This window comes from Pseudophryne corroboree, chromosome 4 (genome assembly GCF_028390025.1).
Source record: "Pseudophryne corroboree isolate aPseCor3 chromosome 4, aPseCor3.hap2, whole genome shotgun sequence".
NCBI classification, from domain to species: Eukaryota; Metazoa; Chordata; class Amphibia; order Anura; family Myobatrachidae; genus Pseudophryne; species Pseudophryne corroboree.
The window spans coordinates 606150669-606163588 of record NC_086447.1 but is presented as its reverse complement, the minus strand read 5'-3'; the positions used below and the strand labels follow the sequence as shown (position 1 = coordinate 606163588).

The 12920-nt window shown below is 44.9% G+C and overlaps 1 protein-coding gene across 2 annotated transcripts in view; it reads left to right on the top strand.

Annotated features, from left to right (window-relative positions):
- LOC134910040 (adenylosuccinate synthetase isozyme 2) overlaps positions 1-12920 on the top strand; it is a 247055-nt gene that overhangs the window by 113720 nt on the left and 120415 nt on the right. Inside the window, exon 1 of one of the 2 annotated variants that reach the window (XM_063917593.1) lies at positions 5896-6439. The exons of the other annotated variant lie outside the window; for it this stretch is intronic. The gene's annotated coding sequence lies outside the window, so the exon portion shown is untranslated. Of the gene's footprint in view, positions 1-5895; positions 6440-12920 lie in introns of those variants that run through there. 2 annotated transcript variants of the gene reach the window in all.

Here is a 12920-nt window from a genome sequence, read left to right as displayed (position 1 = left end):
TTCTATGCACCGTATGGTACACATACAATACTATAGCAGGGCAGACTCAATTGAAATGGCTACCGCCTGTGACTCCTAGCTCCATGGAGGTACTCAGCTATGGAGCAAGTAACAGCACAGATTTTGCAGGCTACAGGGCAATGCTGAAGGAGCGTCAGAATCCCCTAGCTAAAATGCACAGGGGCGATAGGGATAAGCGAAGTCTATGCACATAACAATACACCGGACCCCATCGCATCGCAAAGTGACAAAATGTCCGAGGCATGTGAACCCCTGCCTTGTGGCAGCACTCAGCTATGGAGCGAGCAACGGCATAGGTTTTGCAGGCTACGGGGTAATGCTGAAGGAGCGTCATAATCCACTAGCTAAAATACACAGGGGTGATAGGGATAAGCGAGGTCTATGCACATAACGATACACCGGGCTCGATCGCATAGCAAACTGACAAAACACAAGTTTTACATAAAGCAGGGCAAAGCTGCAGGAGAGTTTCTACTGTCAAGGTTCTATTCACCGTATGGTACACATACAATTCTATAGCAGGGCAGACTCAATTGAAATGGCTACCGCCTGTGACTCCGAGCATGTACAGTATGTTCTATTAGGGTCCTAATTAGCACGAACAGCTTGTAACGTACAGCGGCAAGTTTAATCTTTCTATGTATAATGGAGAGAGATAAAAGCTCCTCCCTAAGTTCCTGGTTGCCAAATCTCCATTCTTAGTATCTCTGTATAGTATTTTCTATTAGGGTACTAATTAGCACAAGCAGCTAATTAGGTACTAATTAGCACGAACGGGCCTGTTTCTAGTTCCAGAGCCAAATGGGTCCTTCCGGCCTATACTCCACCTCAAATCATAGAACAAATTTGTGAGTGTCCAAATTCCGTATGGAAACTCTGCGCTCTATTGTACTGGCCATGGAACCCGAAGACCTATATGGTATCCCTGGACATACAGGATGCTTACCTGCATATACCTATTGCCATATCGCATCAGCAATATCTGTGGTTTGCTATTGGCAACCTACATTATCAATACCAGGCTCTGCCATTTGGAGTGGCCACGCCCTTAGATACACTTGGAGATGCAAGTACTAGGCCTTATGGTGTCTGCTTTCGACATGGTAGAGTACGCTCAATTTCATTCCTGCCCTCTGCAGAGGTTAATCCTTTTCAAGTGGGACGGCCTGCCTCATCGGATCAGGTCTCAAATGATCTCCTCGACTCCGGAGATTCGTCTGATGCTTGCCCTGCCTCTGGTACAGAACAGGCCTGTTCACATACAATCGGACAACGCCACCACGATGGCGTACGTAAGTCATCAAGGCAGTACTCTAAGCCGCATGGCAATGCTGGAAGTATCAAAGATCCTCTGTTGGGCGGAACGCCATCTGCCAGCAATATCGGCAGTGTTCATTCCGGGAGTCCTCAACTGGGAAGCGGATTTCCTCAGTCGTCAGGACGTTCATGCCGGAGAGTGGAGTCTTCATCCGGAAGTCTTTCAACTCCTATTGGACAAGTGGGGCCTACCAGATGTAGACCTGATGGCGTCTTGACACAATCACAAGGTTCAGGTCTTCGGATGAAGGACAAGGGATCCTCAGACAGCGTCCTTGGATGCACTGGCAATTCCATGGAACTTTCGGCTGCCATACGTGTTCCCTCCAGTGTCACTCCTGCCCAGGGTACTACAGAAGTTCAAGCAAGAAGGAGGAAAACTACTAGTCTCTCCAGCGTGGCCCAGACGGTATTGGCTCTCAGACCTGCAGGGTTTATCGATAGAGCATCCTCTTCTACTTCCTCAACGCCCAGACCTCCTTATTCTGGGCCCTTGTGTTTACCCGGACCTGGCCAGACTGGCTTTGACGGCGTGGCTCTTGAGGCATCACTCCTGAGGGCCAAAGGATTCTCCGAGGCGGTTATCCAGATTCTGCTGAAGGCCCATAAACCGGCTTTTGCACGAATTTATTATAGGGTCTGGAATTCTTACTTCACCTGGTGTGCTGCTAAGAATTATTACGCATACAAATTCAGAACTTCCAGATTTTTGGCCTTTCTGCAACAAGGCCTGGACTTGGACCTTCGTTTGGCCCCCCTCAAGGTTCATTATCGGCCTTGTCAGTGTAGTTTCAGAGAAAAATGCGTCTATTCCTGATGTTCATACTTTTCATTCAAAGTGTTTTACGGATTCAGCCTCCCTATGTCCCTCCTGTGGCTCCATGGGATCTGTCTGTTGTCCTGACTGCCCTGTAAGAATCTCCATTTGAACCTTTTGAGTCAGTGGACCTTAAATGTCTTACGCTTAAGGTTGTATTTCTGCTGGCTATTGCCTCTGCTGGGAGCGTGTCTGATTTAGGCGCTTTGTCCTGTCCACCCTTTCTGATTTTTCACCGTGACCGGGCGGTTCTTCGAACTCATCCTGGTTATCTACCTAAGTTGGTGTCATCTTTCCATATATAGATATTGTGGTTCCGTCTTTTATCTCTTCTGGTTTGTCCTCCAAAGAGCCGCCTTTGGATGTGGTATGGGTTCTCCATATTTACGTGGAGAGGACTGCCTCTCTCAGGTCAGATACCCTTTTTGTACTTTTTGGTTTTCACAAATGTGGCTGGCCTGCGAATAAGCAAACCTTGGCCAGATGGATTGGAATGGTGATTCCATAAGTGTATGCACAGGCTGGTCTACTGGCTCCTGCTGCTATTAGAGCCCATTCTACTCGATCTGTTGGACCTTCTTGGGTGGCCCGCTGTGGTACTTCCGCTGAACAATTGTGCAAGGTGGCTACGTGGTCCTCGGTGAACACATTCATTATGTTCTATGCCTTTGATACTTCCGCCTCCCAGGATGCTTCGTTTGGACGCCAGGTTCTTGTACCCGCTGCGGTGCGTCCCCTCCCATGAGGATCTGCTTTAGGACATCCACGATGTTTCCCTGTGGAACACAGTGTACTCTGCTGCAGAAAAGGAGATTTATGGTAGACTTACAATGGTTAAATCTTTCTGCGAGGTACACTGGTTCCACAGGGCGCTCACCCTGACGCACTTAGCTTCTTTGGGTTTGTATGGCATTAGCCGCTGGTACCTTCTGTCGTGAGAATGTTGTTCTATGTGACTAACATCTGTCTTCTCTTTTACCTGCATTGGACTGGTTAACAAAACTGAGCTCCAGTGCCCGGAGGCAGGGATATAGAGGAGGCCCTGCAGTGCATCCTGGGAACAGTCAAAGCTTTAGCCTGTTGGTGCCTCTGGATCAAGATCCAACTCTACACCCCGATATTTCCCTGTGGAACCCAGTGTACCTCGCAGAAAGATTTAACCATGCACAGCCGACGGGGCACCAGCGATGAACGAGCGCAGGGCCGCGCATCGTTCATCGCTGGTGCCTCCACACTCAGATATGAACGGTATCTCGTTCATTAATGAACAAAATCGTTCATATCTTTGACTGATATCGCCCAGTGTATAGTGCCTATAAGTCTACCATAAATCTCCTTTTATCCATACAAAACAAAGGAAATTGGGATTGTTGATTTTAGAATTTACCCTATTTCCTAATTTATTTGCAGTTTGGGTGTTTTATGGCTGCCATGCAGAAAAGTTTGAGTTTCTTGATCTACTTCATTGTTGCTGGATAGTCTCACCCATGTTGTCTCTTACATTTTGAAGCATAACATGAAATTCTCAGAGCTGCCAAATGTAAACCGGTATTGCATTAATATATCCTCAAGGTGTCTCTCTCTACCCCACTGTGTAAACCATGGGTCTTCAACCTGTGGCCCGCCAGCTGTTGTAGAACTACACATCCCAGCATGCCCTGCCTCAGTTTTAGCATGCCTTAATAGCAAAACTGTGGCAGGGCATGCTGGGATGTGTAGTTCCACAGCATCTGGAGGGCCGCAGGTTGAAGGCCCATGGTCTAAACAATAACCCAGTGGTTCCCAAACTGTGTGCCTAGGCACCCTGAGGTGCCTCAGAACACTTGCAGGGGTGCCTTGGATTGGAGGTTCAGGACCAATCAAAATTATTTCTGGTCAATGTAATAGGCAAAACCAGTGCTGGTGGCTGCCAGTCATAAAATATGTGGACAAACCGAATAAAATCTTGTTCCTCACCACATAATGGAACCTAAAGATAACATATAAACACAATTTTTGATTTTAATATTTATTTCAAAATTTGTCGCTAAGAAGTTTTTGGCCTAGGGGTGCTGTGAATACAGTTCTGATACTCTAGGGTGCCATGATTCCAAAAAGTTTGGGAACCACTGCAATAACTCATAGGTTATGGATGGTGTAAAATATTTCAATGAGGGGCGTGGCTTGGCTCAGTATGGAGTAGCAGCTCTAAGCTGTAGCTCCATACATTAATCTTTCTAAATATCCTGTTCCCTGGCGCTTATTTGGATAAAAATCACTGTGCAGTTGTGTCATTGTATGCTGCACCCTCCGGTGTGTGAGACGCGACAATGGCTGCTGGAAAACGCTGTATATCGGAGGTACGCAGTGTGGCCTGCGTACAGGACCCTGCGGCTGGCCTCACTGGACGGTCCTGTGCTGTGCTTCTGGACGCAGCTGTCTCCCGACCGCTCCTGTCTCCCGACCGCTCCAGCTGGTGAACTGAGGCACTTGGTGTTGGTGATCCTGTGTGGTGGTGGCGGAGGATCCTTTTTGTGCCAGGACTGTGGAGCTACTTGGCGCATATTCATTTCCCGCCACGAGGCTGCCATTTTCCCTTCCTAGCTGGGACCATTTACCTGAGGTGATGCAGGGCTGGACACCGTGTGGCTCCTATCGTGTGCTACCTAGTAGATTTTTATACAATTGCTTTTGGAACTTGCGGGGGACCAGGGCCTTGCTACTGCTTTTATACTGCAGCAGAATTGTTACTTGCTCAGTGTGCCAAGCACCCATATGTGACTTTCTGGAAGCAGGGCTTCTGCATTACCCTCATCTGAGTTCCCAATCGGGTTGAATAAGTGCGTTATTCTGATATATAGTACCAACAGCTGCTGCAGCTTGGATGAAACGGATGTTATACTGTTAAATTACAGGACTCTGCTCCTGTCCCGTGTCCTGACATCCTGCTCCATTACATTACTGCTGCTGCTCTCATAATATCACTGATCCACTCCTGGTGTTTTATATTCAGTCTGCAGCAGTGTGGAAATTGCTGTTGTATGCCTACTCAGCTAGCTCACTACTTTTACTTTTTCATGCTGGTGTTTGTGATCACCTCCTGCTGTGCTAAAATTGCTGTGTGACTGGACCTGTTGGTGATATCTTGATTTTGCTGTGTCACTCTGTATGTGGTGATAATTATGGACGTTATCTTGGAATCTTACCACGACTTCAACGCTGTTTCACACCCTCTGGTATATAAACTCCACCCTGGCACCCTTTCTCATAGTGATTGTTCCTGCTCTACAACTTTCACAGTCCGAGTTCTATTGTTTGATTTGACCACGGTGAAAGGTGGACAAGCAGCGGGTGCTGCAATGAAGCTATAAACGTTTGCTAGATCCTCACAAACTACTCACGCTGCCAAGCAGGGGGATTTAAATCCGTCCTCTCCTTCACAGAAGCGGGGGGGGGGGGTGGCTTGCCTCTGAATCGGCTGAGCCTGCACATTCTACCCAGCATACAGTATATTGCAGGCCATCTCTGCGTCTGAACAGAGGGTTACTGATAAGATTGGACAAGTGCAGATGGATGTCTCTTTGCTGCAGCAAGATATAGGAAAAATAAGAGTGGGTGAGACTGAACACCGGATCTCAGCTCTTGAGGACACTACGTCTCCTTTACAAAACAAAGTGGAAGACTTGTCAACTCAGATGGTCTCTGCAAGCTAAACTGTCTGATATAGAGGGAAGACTTCTGCAAAATAATGTCAGGTTTGTCGGACTCCCAGAGACATTACTTGAAAAGTGGCTGATTAAGCTGTTTGCTAAAATTGCGTTCACTCCTCAGTTCGCTGTGGAATGTGCACATAGGCACCCACCTCGTCGTCCTCCGCCAATAGCCACTGCTAGTACTTTTATTGCACGCTTTTTGCATCACAAGGATCGTGATTCTATACTCCGGTTGGCCCGGACGAAGGGCCCTTTGCAATTTGATGGACATAATGTCTCCGTCTTCCCGGATTTTGCCTTGCAAGTGCAAAAGAATCTCTCGCAGTATATCCATGTTAAAAGAGAGCTTTGAGATCGAAATGCACAATCTCCATGCTTTTTCCAGCAAGGTTACAAGTGGTATTCAACAACACTACTTGCTTCTTCGCTTTCCCAAAAGACGCTGAGGACTGGCTGCAGCGGCAACCCCGTGCTGAAAGACTTACCTATTGTTTATATCCTTCTTTATTACATAGTGGGGGTTACTGAGACCTAGAACTGTTCATTTCTTTTTCGCTCCTCATTGATCTCTGGTATTGAGTTTGACTGTTTGGTAGGCATATTTCAAGTATGTCTTAGATTTTATTGTGGTATTACATACTAAACTGATCGCATGGGCTTTGCTACAGTTTGTAATTTATTTGCATGTTTAAATATTGTATGGCGTCATACAATACAATAGGGAACATACTTTTGCTGTTAGTAGGGAGTCCCTGCTGAATATAGTGTAGGGTTCATTTCCCTATCCCTTTTAGTTTTGGTTTCTTTGAGGATGGTTTAACTACAAATTTTTAGCTGTTGCGTTATGGGTTCTAGGTATGCCTTTGGTTCTCAAGGTTATATAGGGTGGGTGTGGGCGGGGACAGGGTTTTTTTTTTTATGCCATCATTTTATGTTTCTATGTGTGCTTTTCATTGATATGCCTTGCATTGTTATGCTGGAAACTGATAAGTTAAGTGTGATAGAGTCAAATATTTACCTTTGAACATAAGCTATATACTTATTATGGACTAGTACGCAATCGGCGCACGGAGTACCGTAAGGGTACGCACTTAGCGTAGCAGACGCTAAACCGTGGGCGCGACGCACGAGCGGCACGTACGCTCACGGGCTTACGCTTGGTATCGAGCACGCTATAGGCGGGCCGAGTACCGTACTGCTACGCTGTTGGCGTAGCGGACGCTGTGCCGTGAGAGTGAGACACGAGCGGCGCTGACGCTCACTGAATGACACACTGTAAACCTTGTTTAACAACACACTGTAAGGGTATGCTTATACTGTAAACCTTAGTACTGTAATATTACCACAATGTAACACTTATTGACCCTGATAATATTAAAGCTGTTTGAGCGATTGAGACGCTCAGAAACCCTATTCAATAACTGGTGAAACACACAAGACCTGGTAAGGTTCCAACACCTTCGTAGAAGATACTTTAGTATAAAAAGGGGAAAAACAGTTACAGCTTATACACTACAGACCTAACATCAATACCTAAACAGAATAACAAGAAATAAATGTGAACAATAGCGAACGATCGCAAACAGAATAAACACAAAGAGAATAAAATGGCAAACACTTAAAGGATAACAAAATGAGAACGAATGGCGTACATAAAGAATAACAAAATGGCTACAGAGAAACTTACACACGTGGGAATGATTCGCAAGCGTGTCCTGGACCAGCCCTCAGCCTTCAGTGTTGAAAACCTTTGTAGAGAGAGTGAGTGCTGGTCCAGCAATGGTGGCCTTTATATACACAACATAAAGTAACAATACAATGGTCCCTATAATCTTATAGTTCATTGGACACAGGAATGTGTCTCTGCATTATAACAAAAGGTCATAGGTGGGTTCGAACAGGTGGACTGTGTCTATTTCCAACTGCTCAGGTGGGAGGTATCCTCAGGATTCCCGCCGCATGGATAATGAACAGCAAATACAGTAAATGTCTAGAAACTACTTTTAAACATAACTACACGCAGGAGCGAACAATCTCTTCCTAACCAACACCGAAATGTTACATTTAAAATACTCTACAGCTGGTTACTAGACATCACCGTTCTACCTTTGTCTGACCCTTCATATCATGCAAAGAGGAATTTCTCTGTCCAAGAACCGTTTACACTAAACATACTTTCTGACATTGTTAAGGGAACTACTATCTATAAAACACACTATTTAGGTTAAATATGTTGCGATCGAGTCGCTCGCTAGGCGCTCACAAACTCCGCCGTAAATACACATCTCCATGCGCAGGAGACGTCGGAGCGTCCCTTACGCAACCTGAGGGGATGCGTACGCACGGGGGAGTGGGTGCACGAGCAGCGGGCATGTGCATTGGGGTTAGTACAAGGCATTGTGAATCACGATATTTTTCGACTTTGACAGTCCACCCTTTGGCAGTCAATAATAACTGCCACTATCTAAACAATTCAAGCAGAAAAATATATTACCATGAAATACCTCATTATGATTGGGAGTAGGGAGGAGTGGAGGAGGTGGGAAATGTATGACCTAGTGGGATAGTAAAAAGCATGTGTGTATGAAATCCATGTCTGAGGGGTCATGTATCATCGTGCCGTACGTGTTCTAAAATAAGCTTTGAGGTATTGCGAAGTATACATTGAATCCTTCTCATCCCGTATTAATGGGTCTGTAAGTGGGCTAACAAACTCTACCGAGCTCTTTTCAGCTTTTAGTTCCAACAAATGGGGGTGCACATTAGTTGATGATACATGAAGGGAGAAAATATGTGAGTGCTAATATATGTGCCTATATTACCTGTCGACTATGTGTGTCACTACCGGAAGATAGTAGAGATGAAGATAAGAAACATGCGTTATAAATGCAGTCGTATGATTATGTATGTGGTCGTCTTTGGGTGTCTTGTTGATGTCTTGTCTGATGTCTTGTCTGGTTGTCGTATCTTTACTGTAGCTTTGCGGTAATTGGCAAGCAAAGCTTCTTCAAGTGTCCATAAAAAGAATTACAGTCTCTAAAAGCTCATTAGGTGTTTATAAAATTACAGTCTCTAAGGGTCCATCAGGTGTCGGTGACACAGTTCATCAGTGGTCTGTATAAAGGGTCATCAAATTCTTCTTCCAAGTGGATGCCTTTGTACCTTGGAGGAAACCAAAGGAGATACTGGTGAAAGAAACGGACCGTGGAATCACATTTTAGCACAACATTGTCTCGATTGACGGGTAATAAATCACTTCAGGCAACACTTTTCCAATGTAACACAATCCCTCTGAGTTTGGGGCAAGGAACCTATACGCCTTCCTCCCACATATGAAATATGCGTCATCGGGGAGGACATATGGGACAGAATATGACATAACCATATTACGAACCTTCCAGGTAAAAAATCCTATCCCTAACTCTCTCATCTGTCTAGTACACGTATCAGGTTGTATGATATGTGCACAGTATCCTGGTGATACTTCTCCAACTCGCATGGGGCCTATTCCCTAGAGTGTACCTATATTGGAAATATCTTCCACTGTTGGCTATTTGGCGTATAAGCTCTGAGTCGATGGGCATTCTATCGGCTCTGTGTGAAAATGTCATGGTTTGGTTGTTCCATGACACTTCCCAATTTCCCGGCTTTCGGGAATTGGAAATGTTAAAACATATTAGGGACCTATCTACATGGTATTGGTGGAGCTACAAACTAGGAGGGAAAGAAATATTAAATTTACCCTGTACCCTTGTTCTCAACGCTTTTGTTAAACCTTCCATTAATACATAAACTGCTACTTTTCTATGATGTACATTTTCCTCAATGTCCGCAATCCCAGTGTATCTAGCCATTACTTGCAGTGCTCGATTGAAATAATTAGAAGCAGTTTCACCTTCTTTTTGTCTTATGGAGAAGATTTTGTTCCACTTGACAACAGTTGGGAAGTATACTCCTAATTGAATGTTTATCTGCTTAACATTTTCCTGATTGTATGCATCGGTGAGAGGTCTCTCTTCGTCTAACCTACAATCAGAAATTAATTTCAAGGGGTCAATAGTAGAAGGCAAACATGCCCGCAGTACTGTTCGCCAACCTTTGTTAGTGGGTTCAGTGGCGTTAAATTTCTTGTCCACCGGTCTCCCACCCCTTAACTCAAGTACCTCATCTATCGTTAAAGAGTATGGCACTAGTCCTGACTTTCTATTACCTTGAGGTACTTGTGAGCACACCCAGCATTCCGTTTGGTTTAAAACCTTACCCACTAATGAGTGATAGTCACTCAATGGATGACGGTCCATATTGATATTAATGCTGGACTGACATCTCTGGATGCACCCGTCCTCAACTATGTTTTCACAATTCCTACAGATACAATTCTCTTCAGCTAACAATCCTTCACAATGTCTCTTAGTGTCATGGCTACCAGATCGTTTTCTGATACTCGCCTTTACTCGGTGATTGTGTTGCTCTTGGAATTCTACGACTCCATCCTGATCATCAGAACCCATTCCAGATCCTTTCTCGACCTCACTGGTACTCTCACCGAAACAGACTGCTCTGGTCAACAACAGGGTCAACAGGAAAACATGAACTGCAGTCTCTTGGGGCGAGTCCATCTTACAGGAGGAGAAAGGGAAAGTTGTAATGGGGGTACAGAAAATAATTGAAGGGGAAAGAAACTTGTTAAGATAATTTGTCCTCTAGTCTTGTTGTTCTTCTTGCTCGGCTGTCATCTCAAAGGTGCTGTCTCTCAGTCTTCCCAAAACGAACACTCCGGTGATACAATATTCTTTCCAAATCAGCGATCTTTCTGTAAGGAGCATACATCTTGCATTACCATTTGTCTAACTGAGGTGTGACATACTATCCGTACAACATGAAAGAACAAAAAGAGAGAGAACAATTAGAAAAGAAAAACATTGTCAGATTCATCAACAGGCTGTCGCATCAACATGTCCACCGGTATCTCTGCACAGTCTCCCCCACCAGTATCTCCACTCTCCACCCTTTGCGTCTGGCCAAACACAACGATGCTGGTAAGATATACTGGGGTTGGGTAGACCTCTGAAAAGACCAAGTAGTCATGTGACGTTTGAGTTCTGCTGGTGAACGTTAGAGATGAGAAGAAAACATTTAAAGATCAATTACAAAGTTTACCCGGCCGTCTCTGTGTCTACAAGGAACTGACCTCCCAATTACATTGACTGTAACCTCAGGCTTACTATCAAGGCTAATGATCAACTTTACTGGCAGCAAATTACAGGTGCGGCCCAAAATTCTTCATATATGATCCCTGATTATAATTATGTGTGTCATGTCGTTGTCTAGGGGGTTTATATACCTTATGTGGGTCTCTAAACATACAATCTCGTGCAAAATGACCTTCCCTCTGGCAACTATAACATCTTATCACATTTGACTTACCCACAGGGGTCTGGGGCTTAGACTGAGGTAGCTTACTTATGGTCATCTGCTTACCGCCCTGTGACTCCCTGTGTTTGCTGATGTTCCGCTCGTGCCCAACAGCGGACTTTCTTAACGCAGCCACCGAGATACTTCTCCAGTTAGGTTGAGTGGTCTGTACCCTTGTTCTCAACGCTTTTGTTAAACCTTCCATTAATACATAAACTGCTACTTTTCTATGATGTACATTTTCCTCAATGTCCGCAATCCCAGTGTATCTAGCCATTACTTGCAGTGCTCGATTGAAATAATTAGAAGCAGTTTCACCTTCTTTTTGTCTTATGGAGAAGATTTTGTTCCACTTGACAACAGTTGGGAAGTATACTCCTAATTGAATGTTTATCTGCTTAACATTTTCCTGATTGTATGCATCGGTGAGAGGTCTCTCTTCGTCTAACCTACAATCAGAAATTAATTTCAAGGGGTCAATAGTAGAAGGCAAACATGCCCGCAGTACTGTTCGCCAACCTTTGTTAGTGGGTTCAGTGGCGTTACCTAGTTCTTTAATGAAACTTTTTCATGCAGCTAGATCGCTCCTGGGATCAGGAAATTCAGACATAATTGTCCTCAATTCTGTCCGGGACCAGGGACAATGCATAGCAATGCCTCTGACGGGAGTGACTCCCTGAGCGTCAGTCCTCCCATTGGGGACTGTGATCACCCTGACAGAATTTAGTTCAATTACACCATCTTGTGTTGACTCTACAATGTGAGGTGCAATTGTCTGTGGATGATATACAATACCGTACTTACCTGTGGACACGACCTCACCTGACCCTCCGTTAGGGGGCTTGACTACTGCCTTTACCGATTGGGCCGTGCCCACCTGGGTGTCTCGTATGATGGCTGCTGGAAAAGGTGCCGACATCGTGCTGGGCACACTTTCTTGCTTGTAATCCTGAGGGAAGTTTAACATGGGGTGCAACTTGCACGGGTTAGAATTTGTACATTTATCAGTTTTCCTTCTATCATTATTACATTTATTACATTTACTCTTATCATCGTTAATACAGTTACTAAGTGCATTATTATCATCATATCCCAGTATGCCATTCTCTGTGGCCATTGTTTCTCCAGTTGCCATGTGTTTCCTGCTAAAGTGAGAACAAGCTGTGTAAGTTAATTCCCTTTGTATCTCACTTTCCTGTTGCCATAAATGTAAACAATAATAATGTCTATTCCGTTGCTTTCCGGATTTTATTAGACCTATCCTTCTCCTTAAATTTTGCAACACCTCAGGATCAAAACTGCCCACCCTGGAGAACTGTTCTCCATCGTTCACAGTCATACGTTCCCATTCTTTGCATAAAACCTCTGTGTGTGATCCATATTTTTCACACATTATATACCTGGCCGACCCAACTGGTCGCGGTACTGAATCAACCTGAACCTTGGTTGATCGTCCCTTACTTGAGCAACTGGCCCCCATTATTTGCAGGTATTGCCTTCTTAGCGAATTCCTACAAAAAACCAAGTTGCCTGAGGTAAGGCGACGGTGAAAGTTCAACGAGTGCCTAAACTCACTCTCGCCCACGTTGACCAATACACCCAGAAACTGCATTAGCGCTGCTGTACTCAACCTAGGGCCCCTATGAACCGCTATTTAC